Source organism: Sciurus carolinensis, chromosome 13 (genome assembly GCF_902686445.1).
Source record: "Sciurus carolinensis chromosome 13, mSciCar1.2, whole genome shotgun sequence".
Taxonomy (NCBI): Eukaryota; Metazoa; Chordata; class Mammalia; order Rodentia; family Sciuridae; genus Sciurus; species Sciurus carolinensis.
In genome coordinates this window covers 16,062,807-16,079,862 of record NC_062225.1, presented here as the reverse complement: position 1 = coordinate 16,079,862, position 17,056 = coordinate 16,062,807, and the positions used below count along the sequence as shown (strand labels likewise).

Below are 17,056 nucleotides of genomic sequence, written 5' to 3'. Positions count from 1 at the left end.
TCTTGTAGGCTTTTGATTTTATCTTGTACAATGCCAGAGCTGTTGGCATAGAAACAGCACTCTTCACCGAGGAACAGGTAAAGCCCTCCATCCTTAGCCGTTAGCAGATCCAAACCGCAATGATTTTGCAGGACAACAGCAGCCAAGGAATCAAGTTGAGCCTGTAGATCTAAGATGGTAGAGCTGCAAAGTGCAATGTTAGGAACTCTGTGTAGCTCTCAAGGAAGTCCACTGTCCAAAGTCATGAGGTCAGAGACCCCAATCTCAATCATTGTTGTCCCATTTTTGCTACTGTGCATTACACTCTTTCTTAAATGTCATTTTAAGCAGTTTACATATATTGACTCCTGAGTCTATACGAACTTTAGTTATCACAATTTAACATTATATCTAAAACATGAATTAAAGAAAGGCTGAGAGAGCTTTTAACTTTCCTTTTGTGTGGCAAAGTGGCAAAATGCTTTCATGTTTAACCTTTAAACAAATCAGGCTCTAACTTTTAGAAATACATTTACACTTAAAATTTTATCTCGGTGTAAAAAGTAACAAATTTTACATATACCCTATTGATAACAGGTCCTATAATAGAACATTACATGATAGAAGTAAATCCACAATAAAATTTTACTCTTTATAGGTTTAAAATTACCATTACAGACAAGTTTACTTTGGAGAATAGCAGCTTGATAAATTTCCTGTTTTAAAAACTTATATACCTGGAAAATATGAACACATGTAATATACAAAGAGTGGCCATTTTACAATTATCTTGACACTTTTATATTACCAAATTTAGTTTTTAAAGAAAAATTTAGACTCTAACATAGTACAATACTCTAACAGTTGTTTAACATTAATTGTATAAACCCTAATTTTTAAGATTAATTGTTCTAAAGAATAAAAGTTAATAGACACAAAGTTAAGAGTGAATCAGTGTTTCTAAGAAATCCTTGTCATTTTACCATGTGGACTAAACTTTGGTTTATATCAGAACATTAGTATTTCACCTTAGGAAAAACCTTAAATAGCTTTAACTGTGTCACATACATACAACCAACTTGTTACATGAAAACTTGTTGAAACTTGCCCTTTACAGACTTTTTTAGCACTTACTTAGACCCTCATGCATTTCATCACATAAGCACTTTTTTACCCAGAAATATTTTGTTCTTCACTAAATATATTTCCATATCTAGAACCTTTTATTTTTTCTTTCCTATGTGTTGACCTTTTTGTTCACATTCTGAAACTCTTAAGAAATTTCTTAATTTATATAAATTACTCCATTTTAATAAGATTAAATATTTTGTTGTTTATAGTACTCTAATTGAAACACAGTTGAAACTTTTGGAACCCTTTGTATATAGAATTGTACCTGTTAGGACATAACTCTTAGTAACCTTGTTTTTAGTTTAGTGGTGACACAAAGCAATTTTAAACCCTTTTATTTACCAACCTATGAAAACAACAATAATGTTTAAGTATGTTCCCCATGGAATTTAAGGAGTTAAAAGTACTTGATGTTATTTAATGATTAGCATTTTAACTTTGTAAATTAATCAGATGACTCTAACACATTTGAGTAATCCCATACATGTCAACTCTAATTCACTTATCTTATTGTAAAAAAAACAAGATATCAGACAAGTGTGCCAACAGTATTTGCTGTCTCTTTCCTGTGGAAGAAAAGTCCTAGAAAAATTGATGTTAGACCTTTTATTAACATCAATATTTTATTAGTTTGACCACCTAGAGACTTGTGAGTTATTTTTAAAGACATTTTACTTTTATTAGTTTACCCAATTTGAATTGAACCTTTTTAAATCATGTGAATTAAAGGTATTTGGATCCATTTTTAAATTTTAATTTTAGGAGTGCTCAGTTTTGATACAGACAAAACATGACATCAGACAGTATGACATACAAATAACACAAAATCAAAGGGCCTTGTAACTTTATAGGTGAATCTCCATTAAAATGTAACAGATGTTCAAAAACTCTAGTTGAATAAAAAATAGAACTGATCAAAAAGTCATGAGCTCAAAAAAAATGTAGAATTAAAAAAAAAAACAAGCATCCTGGAAAAATGATACAGCCGTTAATTACTTTAGTAAAGCACCATAAAATTTACTTTTGCTGGAGTTCAGGTAAGACTCTTTTTGCCTTTTTTTTTTTTCCTTGGGTTTGAGACTGGTCTCCTACTGAGTCTTCAGGCTTCCTCTATTTACATTTCAATGTAAGCCTTGACTGACATCTGGAAGGAGCTAACAGGTTTTAGCAGAAACTTTGTGCCTAGGGCATTTTAGCCATTTTTTCCTCATTTGTAATCAATTCACGTTTGGATGCAAAAAATTGTTAAACATTATCTCCCACTACTTGTGGGGAATGGGGCTGCTTTATCATACTCCTTACTGGGACATGCCACTGATGGTTGGGCTGGTTACTCCCTCCACACCAGCATATGTGGGACCTCATGGCAGGAGGACTAGGTGGGCTGGGCCAGGGAATGGAAGTAGAAACAGCTGAGTCAAAGTTGGAGGAGAAGGAGGGATTAAGAGGGGGAGAAGAAGGAGGCATTCAAGTTTGCAGGAAGAGCATAGAAGCACAAGAAAGAAGATAAGGAATCCCTTTCCATCTGCCCGCTCACTCACGGAAGCTGTGTGCCAATATCTTTGGTAGCCACAATCTACCTTCCCATGGAGCGATCTTTCATCCCTGCACAGGCCAATTTGTGATCGGTAGTCATTTATTCCCAAACTAACATTTTAGCATTTACCAGGAAGGTCATACAGGGAAGGGGGAGATTAGTCAGTGAGTTCTCTCCCAGTATCATAAAATGGCCACTGGGAAGATTCCCTGCCATCTGGAAGGAGGAGGGTGAGGACTTTCATTGGAGTCTGATGTGGCCCCAGAATACAAGATGGTGGCAATGAGCCTCCCCAGGGCAGAAGTGGGCCCTTGCTATGTGTAGAGGCTGGCTGCCCTCATGGTTCCTCAACCTTGGGAGGAGCAGACAGAGATGGATTTGGCTCCTTATTAAAGGTCTCCCAATGTTGTTTACTGTGTGGCAAGTTTCTGGAAGGAGATGCAACGGGAGGAGCCGGCGGTTCTTTAGGCAGCAGCTCTTTGGGGGGAACCTTAGAGCCCCCTGTGGGAGGTCCTGGAGAGAAGCAGGCCTTAAAGGTGGATAATGTAGGGTAGATTACCAATGGGGGACCCTTCCCTAAATTGATTTCCCTCTTCCTAACAAGTATTTTACACAATCCCATGTGGACCAGTCAAAAAGATTAGTGGCAGGAAGTCAAGGGGTCACCCAAGTAAAGGTATCCCAGGCTTTTTCCACCTGTTATTCAGACAACTCAAGGTCCCTACTCTTCAGCATGAGTCTAAGAGCTGAGAGCGCAGGGTCACCATGTGCGGTGTGTGTTTGCCCCATCTTTTCAGGGATGCCTTACCTTGGAACTCACTTGGCCCAATCCACCTGTACTTTCGGTTTCGAAGTTGCCTCTTCACTTTGGCTGCGGATCAGCCTTGAGGGTCCCCATGTTGGGTGCCAGATGTTGGGGTCTTTAGCCCCCTTGCTCTTTTGGACCAGCGACAAGGGAAGGGAGCACTCCCCAACAAGGCCAGACCAGGAAAGGTAGGGCCGACTGACCGCCCGCACCCAGCCCTCTGGGCGGAGGACAATCAGATGCATCAGGGAGACCAGTCACAGCAGGAACACCCCCATGCTCTTTAGATACCTCTCCTAACCCTTCTATCACCCATCTAGCTCTTGAAACCACTAATCTACATTATAATTGTGTAGATTTACCTATTCTGGATATTTCATATAAATATAATCACATAATATGTGGCCTTTTGTGACTAGATTCTTTCACAATAATCTTGGAATTTCAACTTCATTATCTTTTCAAGATTCATCCAGATTGTAGCATGTACCAGTACTTTATTTCTTTTTATACCTGAATAATAATCAATTGTATAAATATATTATGTTTTGTTAACCTAATTACCAGTTAATGTAAATTGCTTCCTCCATTAAGTTATGAAGAGTAACGTTACTGTATGCATATTTGTGTATAATTTTTTTGTGTGGACTTATCCTCTTGTTTTTTTTATTTTATTTTTTTTGAGTATATACTCAGAGTGGAATTTCTGGATCATATGGAGCATTAGTCTGTTTTCTGTTGATATAACAACATACCAAGGCTGGATACTTTATAAAGTTCATCTGACTCCTGTCTAATGCTGTAGGGTTCAAACAGCATGGAATCAGTCCTCCGACTGCATCACAACATAGCAGGGAAATGGAAAGGGAACTCAATGTGTACAGAAGGAGTGAAGCATGTGGGGTAGCCTCACTTTATAATGTACTATCTTTTGAAAGCTAACTCATTCTGAAAGACCAGCATTAGTTTATTCTAAGGAGGTACCCTCCATGACCTAATTACCTCCCATGAAGGGTCCACCACTTAAGGTCCCAACATCTCTCAAAATCTAGAAACCCAAGATTCTAGCACATGAACCTCTTGGGTACAAACCATAGCAAATGTTTGCTGTATAGCTTTTGAAGGAGCTGCTAGACTATTTTCCCAGGTAACTGCATCATCTAACAATTTAACCAGGATGAGTGAGGAGGGTTCCAATTTCTCTACATTCTCACCAATATGTCCTATTATGTCTTTTTTTACTATAGTCATCCTAGTGAGTATGAAGTGATATTTTATTGCAGTTTGATTCACATTTTCTTAATGTGATATTTAAGATGGTGAGAATTTTTTCAAACACTGATGGACATTTGTATAATTTTGGAGAAATGTCTATTCAAGGTTTTTTGCTCATTTTAAAAAAACACTGTTATTCTTAACTGTTACATAATCACATTTATGTTTAATCCAGATTATTTCACATGGAAAAATATTCACTCTCAGAGGCAAGCAAACCCATACCATACAGTTTATAAGTAAAAAGAGGGTAATACTAAACACTCAAATAAGTTAAATATTTTTAAAATTGTTTATTTGTTCTTTTTAGATATACATGACGGTAAAGTGTATTTTAACATATTATACATACATGGAGTATAACTTCCCATTCTTGAGGTTGTACATGATGTGGAGTTATACTGGTTGTGTATTCATAGATGATTATAAGACACCTATTTCTGAATAAGATAAGTATTTAGAATACCAAAATAATAGAAATAATTTTTAAAATTTAAATTCTGCTAAGAGTGTTTAACACTACAAGCTAAATACACCATTCTGAGTGATTCATATAGTCAAGATACTCTTTCTTCTTTCATAAAATTAGGAAATGAATAAAGCCTCAGAAGATATAACTGCCCTCAAGATTTCAATATCAGTGGTTTCCTTTAAATTGAAATTCATCATGTGTGCAATTAAAATGTCAAAAAAACTGCATCTGCTGCTCTAGCAGATGTTCATTTTTAGTGTGGGTTTATTTGACTAGATCATTAGATCATTTCAGTGAAAAATAAGCCACTGTACAGTGTTTACTTTGAAATATAAACTAATATGTTTCTTAGAAATAAAAAAAATTAAGGAGATAAGGGATTATTTATCATGTGAAAAATAAAGCAAAACATTAGAATGATCAAACATTTTAAAACAAGAAACATGGCAAAAGACACTTGCATTAAGTTTTATCATAATCATCAATGATTTTTGTTGTTCCCATTATACTTAACAACTTCTGAAACACCTCCTGAACCACTCCAGTTCATAGCAATGTGGCCAGACAGGATGGGACAGTGTCATCACAGTGAACTTCTCATTTATTCTGCTCTTCTATTTTATGTAGCTGAATACCTTTTTGAATTGACTCCAGAAGTGCACTCTTGGCATCACTGATTATAGGGTTGGTAGGTCAATGGTACTTTGGCTTACCAGCAGGTATAACTTATTTTGGAAGTGATGGAGGCATTAATGGAACTTGGGGACATAAGGTGGTAGTAGGCAGAATTGGATGGAAGTAGGTGGAATTGGAGTTGGAATTGTTCAGAGGTAGCATGATGATTAGAAACATCAGATTTTTCCCTTTTGTAGAGTTTTGGGTTCTAAGTAATCATTTGTCATTCCTAGCAAAGAGATGATATTAAATTAGGGAATTTATGATAATAAATATTTCATGGAATTTAACTTTTTCAAGTTATTGACTTCTTTGTGGGGTTCTGTGGAGTGTGTTTGTGATGGGTTGGTGGTGGGGGCAGTTTATAAAATTGGCAAGATCACACTTTCCCTGCTGTCATGGAACATGCGGTTGTGAGGGTTCATGTGTATATTGCATATGTGTATTGGAACAAATGCTTATTAGAGTTCCTTGATTGTAAGAAACAGGAAATGATCATGGTTAAATAAGGAACAAAAATACTTAATAATAAGGATATGGTATAGTTCACAAAACAGAAGAAGCAGGACAGGAAGTGAGGCAGCTATGGGAATTTAGGAAGCTGGAACTGTGGGATCATCTCTCTTTAAATCACTTCTGTCAAATTGAGTGAGCACCAAATATATTTTGTCTCTGTTTTTAATTAAAATTCTAGTGCAGGGCATATGGCTGACCTGCTTTGGGTCATGTGTTTACCCTTGGCCAGGAAAAGTGGGTTTGTAGATTGATAATTCCATGAATTTACATTTAGAGAGTGGTGTTTCGTCTAAGCAAAATCAGGGTGGTGATAGCCAAAGGGATTGGTATTGGAAAGGTAATAGCAATATATATATATGTATATGTATGTGTATATATATATATACCAGAAAGGAACAAGACAAATGCATAAATAGCAATAATGGAAGGAGGAATATGTAAACACCATGAAGGAAGCTCTTTTAAGGTTCCAAGGAAAGAAGTGCATGCACACACATGCACATGCGCACACACACACACACACACACACACACACACTGATTCATCGTGAAAACTTGCACAAAGGAAATGGAAATGTTTCTCCAAAAAGACATCTTTTTTTTTTTTTTAAATTGGTAAACACTTAGCACTCTGAAGTTAGGAGTCATATTTTTATTTATTTTTCCCTTTTTACATAATTTATGGGCACATTAAAATCATTACCTAATGGAATTGTTGTGGCATGATTATACTTGCATGTAATGTAACAACTTAATTTGGTCAATATCATTCTTCAGTATCTCCTCTGTCGCTCCTTTCAGCACTCCCTCTGGACCCATGCCTGTACCCTCCTGGTCTCTCTTCTATTTTCATGACCTTTACCCCTGTTATGGGTGAGATATGAAGTGTGCCTACAAAGCTCCTATATTCATGCAGGAATATTCAGAGGTAAAAGAATTGGATTGCAAGAGTATTAATCTAATCAGTTCATCCAAGTTTGAATGGGCTGGGTGGTAACTGTAGGCAGGGGGGACATGGCTGGAGAAGGTGGGTCACTAGAGATGTGCCCTAGAAGGTTCCACCTTCCTGGTGACCCTTTCACCTGTTCCTATTTCTGATTCCTGGCTGCCATGATGTAGTAGTGGTCCTCCATCATATTCTTCTATGATGTTCTGCTTCACTTTGGGCCCAGAGCAATGTACTCAGCTGAACATGAATTAAACCTCTTGAACTGTGAACAAAAGTAAACTTTCCCACCTCTAAGGTGTTTTTTCAGGCAGTTTTGTCAGAAAAATGCAAAATTTATCATACAAAAATTAGTATAAGAAGTGGGGTCATTGATGTGACTAACCTGACATATGATCCAGAAGCCTTTGGAGCTGGTTTTGGGGAAAAGTTTTGAAAAGGCTGGAGAAGCAGGCTGGAAAAGCTTTAGAAAGTTATAAGTAGAGCTTAATGGGCAATTCTGGTGGGAGTTCAGAATACAAGAATGCAGAGATAAAAACTGCTCATAAGGTTTCAGAGGGAAATAGGATTCTCTTGGAAATTTGACTAGAGACAGTTCATGTTCTATACTGGCCATGAAGTTGTTACATTCTGCCCATGATCTGAGACTTTGCATGAGACCATTTCTAAAGATGATAGAATAATTAATCTTATGGAGGAAATATCAAGGCAGCACAGCATTCAGTCAGTGGCATGGGTATTGCTGGTAGCTTTTAGCCAGGTTTACTGTGAAAATTTGGGGATAGAAAGCAGATCTGAAGAATTTAAAAAACTTCAACTTGACCAAAAAGTGCATGTAAATTTGTGACCAAAAAAGAAGTAATTTTTAAGGAGATTATGATGACTAAAGAGTGTTAAGCACTTTGCCCTGTCATAATAGGAAAGATGGCTTGAGAACATCTCAGGAATTTGCAAGACAATAATCCATTTGCATACTCAATGAGGTAGAGAAAAAAATTCTGTGAGAAAAGATCTTAGTGGCACCCTGCTTCCACCAGGGGGCCTAGGGCATTGTTTTACACTGCTCAGCCATGTAGGACCTAAAAAACGGATGCTTTGATTACAGGGGTCTAGGTACTGCCCAAGCTGGTAGCAGACCTTAGTATCATCTGCAGGATGCTGGTTCTGCAGAAATGCAGAAGGCTCGAATTAAAGGCCATGGGTGACGCATGAAGTTGTGATCATAACAACAAAGCTGAAATGAAGACCCCGAGAATTAAGAGATGCCTGTAACATGAACTGTCCACTGAAAGAAATCTTCTGACTGTGGAGAGACACAAGCTATGGAGAACATATGTGTGTTGCAACTGGCAGGACTAAAGAGGCAGAGCTACCTAAGCCCTTTGGAAATCACATCTTACCACCAAGTTTCCCAGATGCCAGAGGTGGAGATATAGGACTTACTAGCTTGACTGAGTTTGTGTCTAGTTTTAGTTCATCTCTTTTGTCTATACTCCTATTCCTCCATTTTGGAATGGGAAGGTTTACTCTGTGCTACTGTATATTGCATATATTTAATTTTTAATGCTATTTATTTATCTTTTTAGGGTGAGATAATTTTTATTTGTTCTAATTGGTTATACATGACAGTAGAATGCATTTTGACACATCATACATAAAATGGAGTATAACTTCTCATTCTTCTGGTTGTACATATTGTAGAATCATACTGGTCATATAATCTTATATGTACATAGGGTAATAATATCTATTTGAACCCCACATCCCCACCCCTTCCTTCACTCCCCTCTGCCTAATCTAAAGTACCTGTATTTTTCCCCTAGCCACCCCCTTATTGTAAATTAGCAATTAACTTCTTTCTGATCTTTACAGTGACTCACAGTCGAGAGATTTGCCTTGTCTCAAGGAAACTTTGGACATAGACTTTGGAACAATGCTAAAACTATTAAGACCATGAGACTCTTGGAGATTGAGTAATGCATTTTTTTGTGTGTGTGTTTTGAGATAGATGTGAGTTTTGGGTACCACAGTTTGGATATGAGGTGTCCCTCAAAAGTTCCTGTGTTAATGCAAGAATATTCAAAGGTAAAATGATTGTATTATGAGAGCTGTAACCTAATTAGTTCATCCTAGTTTGAAGGGACTGACTTGGTAGTATGATGACTAAAGAGTGTTAAGCACTTTGTCCTGTCATAATAGGAAAGATGGCTTGAGAACATCTCAGGAATTTGCAAGACAATAATCCATTTGCATACTCAATGAGGTAGAGAAAAAAATTCTGTGAGAAAAGATCTTAGTGGCACCCTGCTTCCACCAGGGGGCCTAGGGCATTGTTTTACACTGCTCAGCCATGTAGGACCTAAAAAACGGATGCTTTGATTACAGGGATAGGCAGGTGTAATGTTGAGGGAGGTGGGTCACTTGGCATGTCCTAAAATGGTTCTTCCCTGTGACCCTTTCACCTTTTCCTCTCTTTGCTTTATGAATGCTATGAGTATAGCTGTGGTTTTCTTCACACTCTTTCTCCCTGACATTCTTCCTCATATTGGGCCCAAAGCAATGGTTTAAACATGGACTAAACCTCTGGAACAATAAGCCAAAGTTCTTTCTCTCCTCTAAGTTGCTCTTTTCAGGTATTTTGGTCACAATGAGAAAATGTTGACTAATAATCCCACACCTTTTTTTTTTTCTTTTTGCATTTTTCTTTTCTTTCTAACTTCCACATGTAAGAGGAAAATATATAACCTTTGACTTTCTGAGTTAGGCTTTATTCACTTAACATAATGCTCTCAAGTTCCATTTATTTTCCTGCAAATTACATAATCAAATTCAGAGAATATATCTTTTAGCATGGCATGTATATTATCAAAAAGGATTCAGACAAAGTAAACAGCTTGAATAAAATTAAGGAGACTGGAAGGTGGAGATCTATTTGGGTAACAACAACCATTCTTGTTTGACTTTAATTTAGAGCAGCAGTTCCCAAAGCATGCTCTTGAAATCCTGGTGATAATTGAAACCCTGTCAGGAGTCCCACAGGGTCAAAATATTTTCATAATAATAAGATGACATTTTTCTTTTCCCTACTCATTTTCTTGGGAGTATGCACTGGGATTCTTCAGAACTATATTATGTGTGATGATGCCATCATTTTGATGACCAGCGAAATGATGGACTGAGTAGTGTGTGTGATCAAGTTTTAAAAAAGTTCTCATTGAATTTCTGACATAAAATACATTGAAAACTATAACCCACTTAAATAAAATCTGTTTGGACTCCTAAATAATGTAATGAGCATAATACTGTGGTGACTCTTCTAATCCTGTTTCAAGGAGTATATGATTAGTCTGATAGTCAGTAGGTAACTTTAAAAGGGTTTTGTGTGGCAGAATGGCATATTTGTAGCTTCCTTTAAAGGAGATGTTAGAAGACTATCAAATGGGCTGGAAAAACCATTATGGAGAATGGGAGGGAAATTAAAAGACTGCTATAAGAGCCCAGGTGAGGGGTACATGTTACTGAGGCAGGGATAATAATGGGAAAGAGAAAAACAGCAGTCAAAACATTTTGGAGAGGTTGCCCTTACTATATATGATGTGATGTGATGAACAGGGGACTTGCTAGAGAATAAGGTGTTAAGAAGGCACAACTTTGATCCTAGTTCCTGATGATGGTAGATTTTTTTATGTCAATTTGATTGGGTCATGGGGTGCCAAATATTTGGTCAGGCATTATTTTATATATTTCCATTAGGACATTTTTGGATGTGAATAACATGTAGACCCAGTGAAGTGGGTTGTATTGGACCTTATCTAATTAGTTAAAGGCCTAAATAGAACAAAAGACTAACTCCTATCTGATTAGAAGAGAATTCGATTTCTCCCAATTCCTTTTTTCCAGTGCTGGGCATCAACAGCAGGCTCTGTGCATGTTCTCTGCCACTGAACTACACTGCGGCACGCCCTGATGACCTTGGAAGTGGGACTCTTGAAGGCAGTCTTGGGGTCTTTGGACATAAATTGGGGTGGTAGCTCTGTAGATTTTGGACTTACAGCTTTCATGACTGTGAGTGCCTTGGCTATCATAAATAAATATTATGTTCACATAACTATGTTTGTACCATGGGTTCTCTTTCTCTAGAGAGTGATTCTTTTTCTATGACTTTTTTATTTTTATAGACTGCATTTTGATTCATCGTACACAAATAGGGTACACCTTTTTGTTTCTATGGTTGTGCATGGTGTAAATTCATACCATTCATGTAATCATACATGTACGTTGGGTAATACCTTCTGTCTCAGTCCACTATCTGTCCTTCCCCCAACCCCTCCTGCCCCATTTCCCTCAACACAATCGAAACTTTCCTCCATTCTTCTCTTACTTCCCCCCTTCGCTAACCCCAGCCCCATTATATATTATCATCCACTTATCGGGGAAAACATTCAGCCTTTGGTTTTATGGGATTGGCTTATTTCACTTAGCATAATATTCTCCAGTTCCATACATTTGTCTGCAAGTGCCATAATATTATTCTTCTTTATGACTGAATAATATTCCATTGTGTATATATATCACATTTTATTTATCTTGAAGAACAAATCTTAAAAGTGAATTTCCTGAATTGCTTCTATGTTTTTGAAAATCAGCTCTCTAATATAGTTAGACTTAAAGACATTAATTAGTCTCTTTCCAGTAGTAAAGAGAGCACTGATAGTCCATGGCATGATCTGACAAAAGAGGTATACAAAATATCACCTTTCTAAACTTATAATCAAACACAGAAAGCAAGAATCTGGATGATCACATATATGATACTTGGAAACATTTTGGTCTAAGTTAATGCATATAATAAGGTTGCTTGCTTGCTCCTGATGTGACAGAATAAAGTGGGGAAAGAAAAAGTTGGATCCAGGGCTATGGGCCAAACAAATGTATCTAAAAGCTTTTCTGTCTGTCTCTCATAGCTACAGAGTTGACTTCATTAAAAATCAAACCCTAAAAAAGGGGTGGGAGGGGTGGGGGGGAAGGGAAAAAATAACAGAATGAAACAACATTACCCTATGTAAATTTATGATTACACAAATGATATGCCTTTACGCCATGTACAAATAGAGAAACAACATGTATCTCATTTGTTTATAATAAAAAAATGAAAAAAAATCAAACCCAGAATCTCATTCTTTAAGTGATTTAATTACAATTCAAATTGAATTACCAGCTTCACAGGATGTCAACTCTTAATGTAAGGACATTCATTTGGAAGAAATCAGGTATTTAAAATTGAATTGGGAAGATAAGTAAAGACTCTGAAGAACCTAGAGAAAATGAATCCCTAAATTCCAATGAGAATCTAGAATTAGAGTCTGGAACCAGCAGGCCTGAAGGTTAAATGAAACATGTGACCCATGTGGAAGCGAACCATACTCCAAATTCAATTTGAATTTTCTAATTCATACAAAAAGATTGAAGTTTCCATGTGAAGAAAATATTAAGAGGATGGGATAACAATGAGAGGAACACTTAAGCTGGTTCTGGCTGAATTTATGACATGGGTTTACTAAGTGTAGTTAATTTTAGAGCTTGGAGACTTAGGAAAGGTTTTCAAAGTATGTTTGGTTGGCTGAAACATGAACTGAAAAATGGCCCACAGTGAATGAGTTAAAAATGCCAGACCCATCTTGATTTAATGTAGATAAATGGATTGAAAGGCTTAGGAGATTTCAATATTAGGGTGGGTTGGTCATTGAAGACCTAGTCACCCATATTTGGATATAGCTTTCATAACAACTGTGAGTAACAAGTGAGGGGGGTCCTGGCATTCTTGAGGAGCTCGGTGATTGCTCTTCTCTGTACACAAGATGTTATTGCGGGAACTGTGGCCACTGAATTGGAAACTCTGAATTCAATGAGAGTAACCGGATACCAGGATTGCAGGGGGAAAAGTGGCAGGCACTCATGGTAAGGTAACATGGGAGTGATTGACTATGTAATAGAAAGCAGAGTCAAAGCAACAATCAGAAGAATCTGACTCAGGTAAGACTATGGTATTGGTTAATTGATCAGGGTGTTCCCAGAAATTAAATGGATAGAAAGTCTACTAAATTCATGTTCTGTATAAACAGGAAAATTCTAGGTCAATTGAACAAATGTCTAACCTGAATCAACAATAAAAATGTGTGGCCTCTCAATCAATTCCTAGACTTGAGCTTGTTTACAGATTTACAATATTTTGAATGGAAGGGAAAGGATCCTGGTGCACTACCAACATTTGTATTGTTAGTATTTCTCCCAGTCTTGCTCAAAGGAAAAGGAAATAATCAGAAGTTTTGGAGACAACTGAATACATTGGCTCTGAACTAACATTAATCCTAGGAGACTAAACAACACTGAGGTCTACCAGTTGGGCATGTGGAGGTCAAGTGATCAATGGAATTTTATCTTAGTTCTCTCTCCTAGTGCATTCAGTGTGTTCCCAAACTCATTCTATGACTATTTTCCTGGTTGTGGTATGCATAATTGGCACAGTCATAATCATCAACTGCAATAATCCCCACATTCATTTCCTGACCTGTGGAATGAGGACTATTATGATCAGAAATGGCAAGTGTCATACACTACAACTGGCTCTTCCTAGAAAAATCACAAATCAAAAGCAATACCACATTCCTGAAAGGACTGAGAGTAGTGTCACCATCAAGGACTTGAAGGATTTAAGGGTGGTGATTTCCACATCCTCATTTAACTTTCCTGTTTAGTCTGTGCACAAGACAGATGGATCTTGGAAAATTGCAACGAATTTTTCAAGTTTAACTAGGTGCAATACCAGATGTGATTAATTGCTTGAGACAACTGACATATCCGTGGCACCTGGAATGCAGCTATTGATTTGAAAAATCTATTTTTTCTCCATTTCCTGTCACTAAGGTCCACCAGAAAGAGTTTGCTGTTTTCTGGCAAGGCCAGAAATAACACGTTCTTTGTCCTTCCTCAGGGGTGTATCAACTCTCCAGTCCTTAGTTATCACTAGTTTGCAGAAATCTTGATCCACTTTCCCTTCCATAAGATGTTATGTTAGTCCATTCTGTTGGTTGAACCTAATGAAAAGATATTCTTCTATACATTTTAAGACATTTACATGTGAGAAGGTGGGAAACAATTCTGATGAAAATCCATAACTTTGTTTTAGTGAAAATTCTAAGTGTCCAGTAGTATGAGGCATATTGAGATATCCCTTCTAAGGTAAAGAATAATTTTTTGCCCTCTTACAGTAAAAACAAGAGACAAAAAATGCTGAATAGAGCTCTTGAGATATTGAAGGCATTGTAGTTTTCATTTGGGTGTGTTATGTCAGTCCATATATTTTTTGGTAGTATGATGCATTACTTTACTGTATATTTTATAAGAAACAAAAATCCCAACACCCATTCCTCCAATGTCAGGGAAAGAGCTTACATCCTTCTTGTGCAGTCATCTTCTAAAGCAGGCCATATTGTTTGTTTCTGTATCTACCCCTATGTACTTCTCTCCCCTCCAATATTTATATCCCAACTACAAAAATAGAACTGCAAAGGGTTGTTTTTTTTTTTTTTAAGATAAATGAGATCTTCTTACACTTGTTATTATACAAACACTTGAGGTGACTCAAGAACCATGAGAGCAACAAGGAGAAAAAAAAGCACCTAATGAAGAATGGAACGTCTGCCAGCTGTAACAAGTAGCTCTTGTTTTTGATGAACTGGCACCGCCCTGACAGAGCCAGTCTGCAGGTACATGGGCACATGAATTGGGAAGACAGACGTGGGCCCAGTAATTGCTTCTATTTTTTCTGGAAGGCACACGTCTTATACACCTTTTCTTAAGTGACTAGAGACGAACTATAGGAGAATCCAGTATTTAGATTCTGCCCACTCTGAGGTATTAAATGTATAAGCAAAAGATTAGATGGAAATGAAAATGTCTATAATTTTAAATGAAAGTCAAAGCTAATCATATTTTATGGTAATGATTTAAGTGCAAGTGATGCAATTTTCATATTTGTTTCCTTCAGAGAAAAGGCAGATCAATTGTTCTTGAACAAGTCAATGCAACTCTGCAAGAGGGAGACATTGCTTATGGCATGCTTTGTTTCCAGTTCAGACATCTCAAGTAGGTTCTTTCTAAACCCTGCCATTCTATTGTGTTTGAAATTGATAAGTTCTTCTTTTGAAGATCAGAAAGCTGTTCAGATTTCTGGCAGCATTGCTACTGGTGTACCTTAGCTTCCTTGACATCTCTACTTTTTAACTGGGCCTTATCTAGAGCCTTGTTTGCGTTCTCATAGTTGATGAGGCCTTGGGTGCATCTGTATAAGAGATCTTTCACGGTCTCTATGTTGAACATGTTGTATTGGAGAAGCTTTGTCGACTTTAATCTTCACCTGATGAGACTCGACCTCTACTTTCCTAAGTTTTTCAGATAGTTCAGCAACTTCAGTAGATATTTTTGATGGTCATGGGTTCATCTAAAAGTTCTTCTCTTGCTCAAAGAAGTCATCCACCTCCTTAACTCCAGGAAAAAGAACTTCATCAGCACTTTTCATCACACTTTGTTAAGAAGCCATTAAACATCTCTTTGGTATTTTTCTAACACTTAGATCCTTATCATATTCCGGGAAATCATGAAAGTTGCAATTTACTGAGAACAGGATAAGAAGAAAGCAGCTGAAGAAATGCTTCATGAGAGGACACGGTCTTCTTAAAGACGACAAGATACTCAGCTTCCAGTTCTCGCTTTATCTTTGCAAATTCTTCTTTGGCCATAGATACTTCACCCTCTCCAAGTTTCTGCGTCTTTTCTCAAGGACCATCGAAATCTGGTTTTGTAGGAACAGGGGGAATAATAAGCCTAGTCTGTGGTTTCAGTAAGAGTATCATGTAGCCACACAAAGTTTTCACGTCACCTTGTAACAGAAAACTCGGGCTCTGAAATGTGGACTGTGTAGTCTTGGTGCACGTTGTAAACTTGACCTTATCTCTGTCACCGAGTGCATCAGGTATGTCAATCTGAAGTGAGGGATCAACATTCAGGTCCACAGACACAGACCTCAGCGTGTTCTGGTCCTCCTCCTGCTGCTGCAGCCACTTGGGGACTGTGGTCATGAGGACACGGGCCTAGAGCAGGGGCCGCTTGGCCTCACTCAGCACCATGAGACCACTGACTGCAGGACTCAACACTGAGCAGAGCCACTGACACTCTCCAGTGAAGATGCTTGGCAGAGTGTAGTTCATACACTGTTGATCTGAAAAGCTTCTGTGTGTGAGAGGGGCCCAGAGCAGGAGAAGGCACTGCTCAGGTCCAGGCTGATCCCCCAGATCCCTGTGATCCACCAAGTCCAATGGTGCTTGAAGTGTCAGTGTAATAGGGATGCTGAGTAGAGCCTTAGGCAGGACTCCATAGGTGGATTATCACTCAGGCCTTTAGATTTTTGAGCAAGTCACTAAAATTCTCCTCAGAGAACTATATCCTTTTTAGAGATAGGTCTTAGCCTGATATTGGACTTTCATAGTGATTGAACATTTAACCGTGGGCCACCAAGTTACCATGTGGCCTGAGTTGCCCATCAGAAACTGGCTAACAGCTCACCAAGCCATGGGATTGCATCAGTGCAGCATTGTCATCGAATGGAAGAGGTTTATATGTGATTGGGTTGGGCAGGTCCTGAAGGTACAAGTAAAGTAGATGA

At 37.7% G+C, this 17,056-nt stretch overlaps 1 pseudogene; it reads right to left on the bottom strand.

Annotated features, from left to right (window-relative positions):
- Positions 1 to 15,394: 15,394 nt before the first annotated feature.
- Positions 15,395 to 16,472, bottom strand: LOC124963724 (sorting nexin-5-like; annotated as a pseudogene).
- Between the last annotated feature and the right edge of the window lie 584 nt (positions 16,473 to 17,056).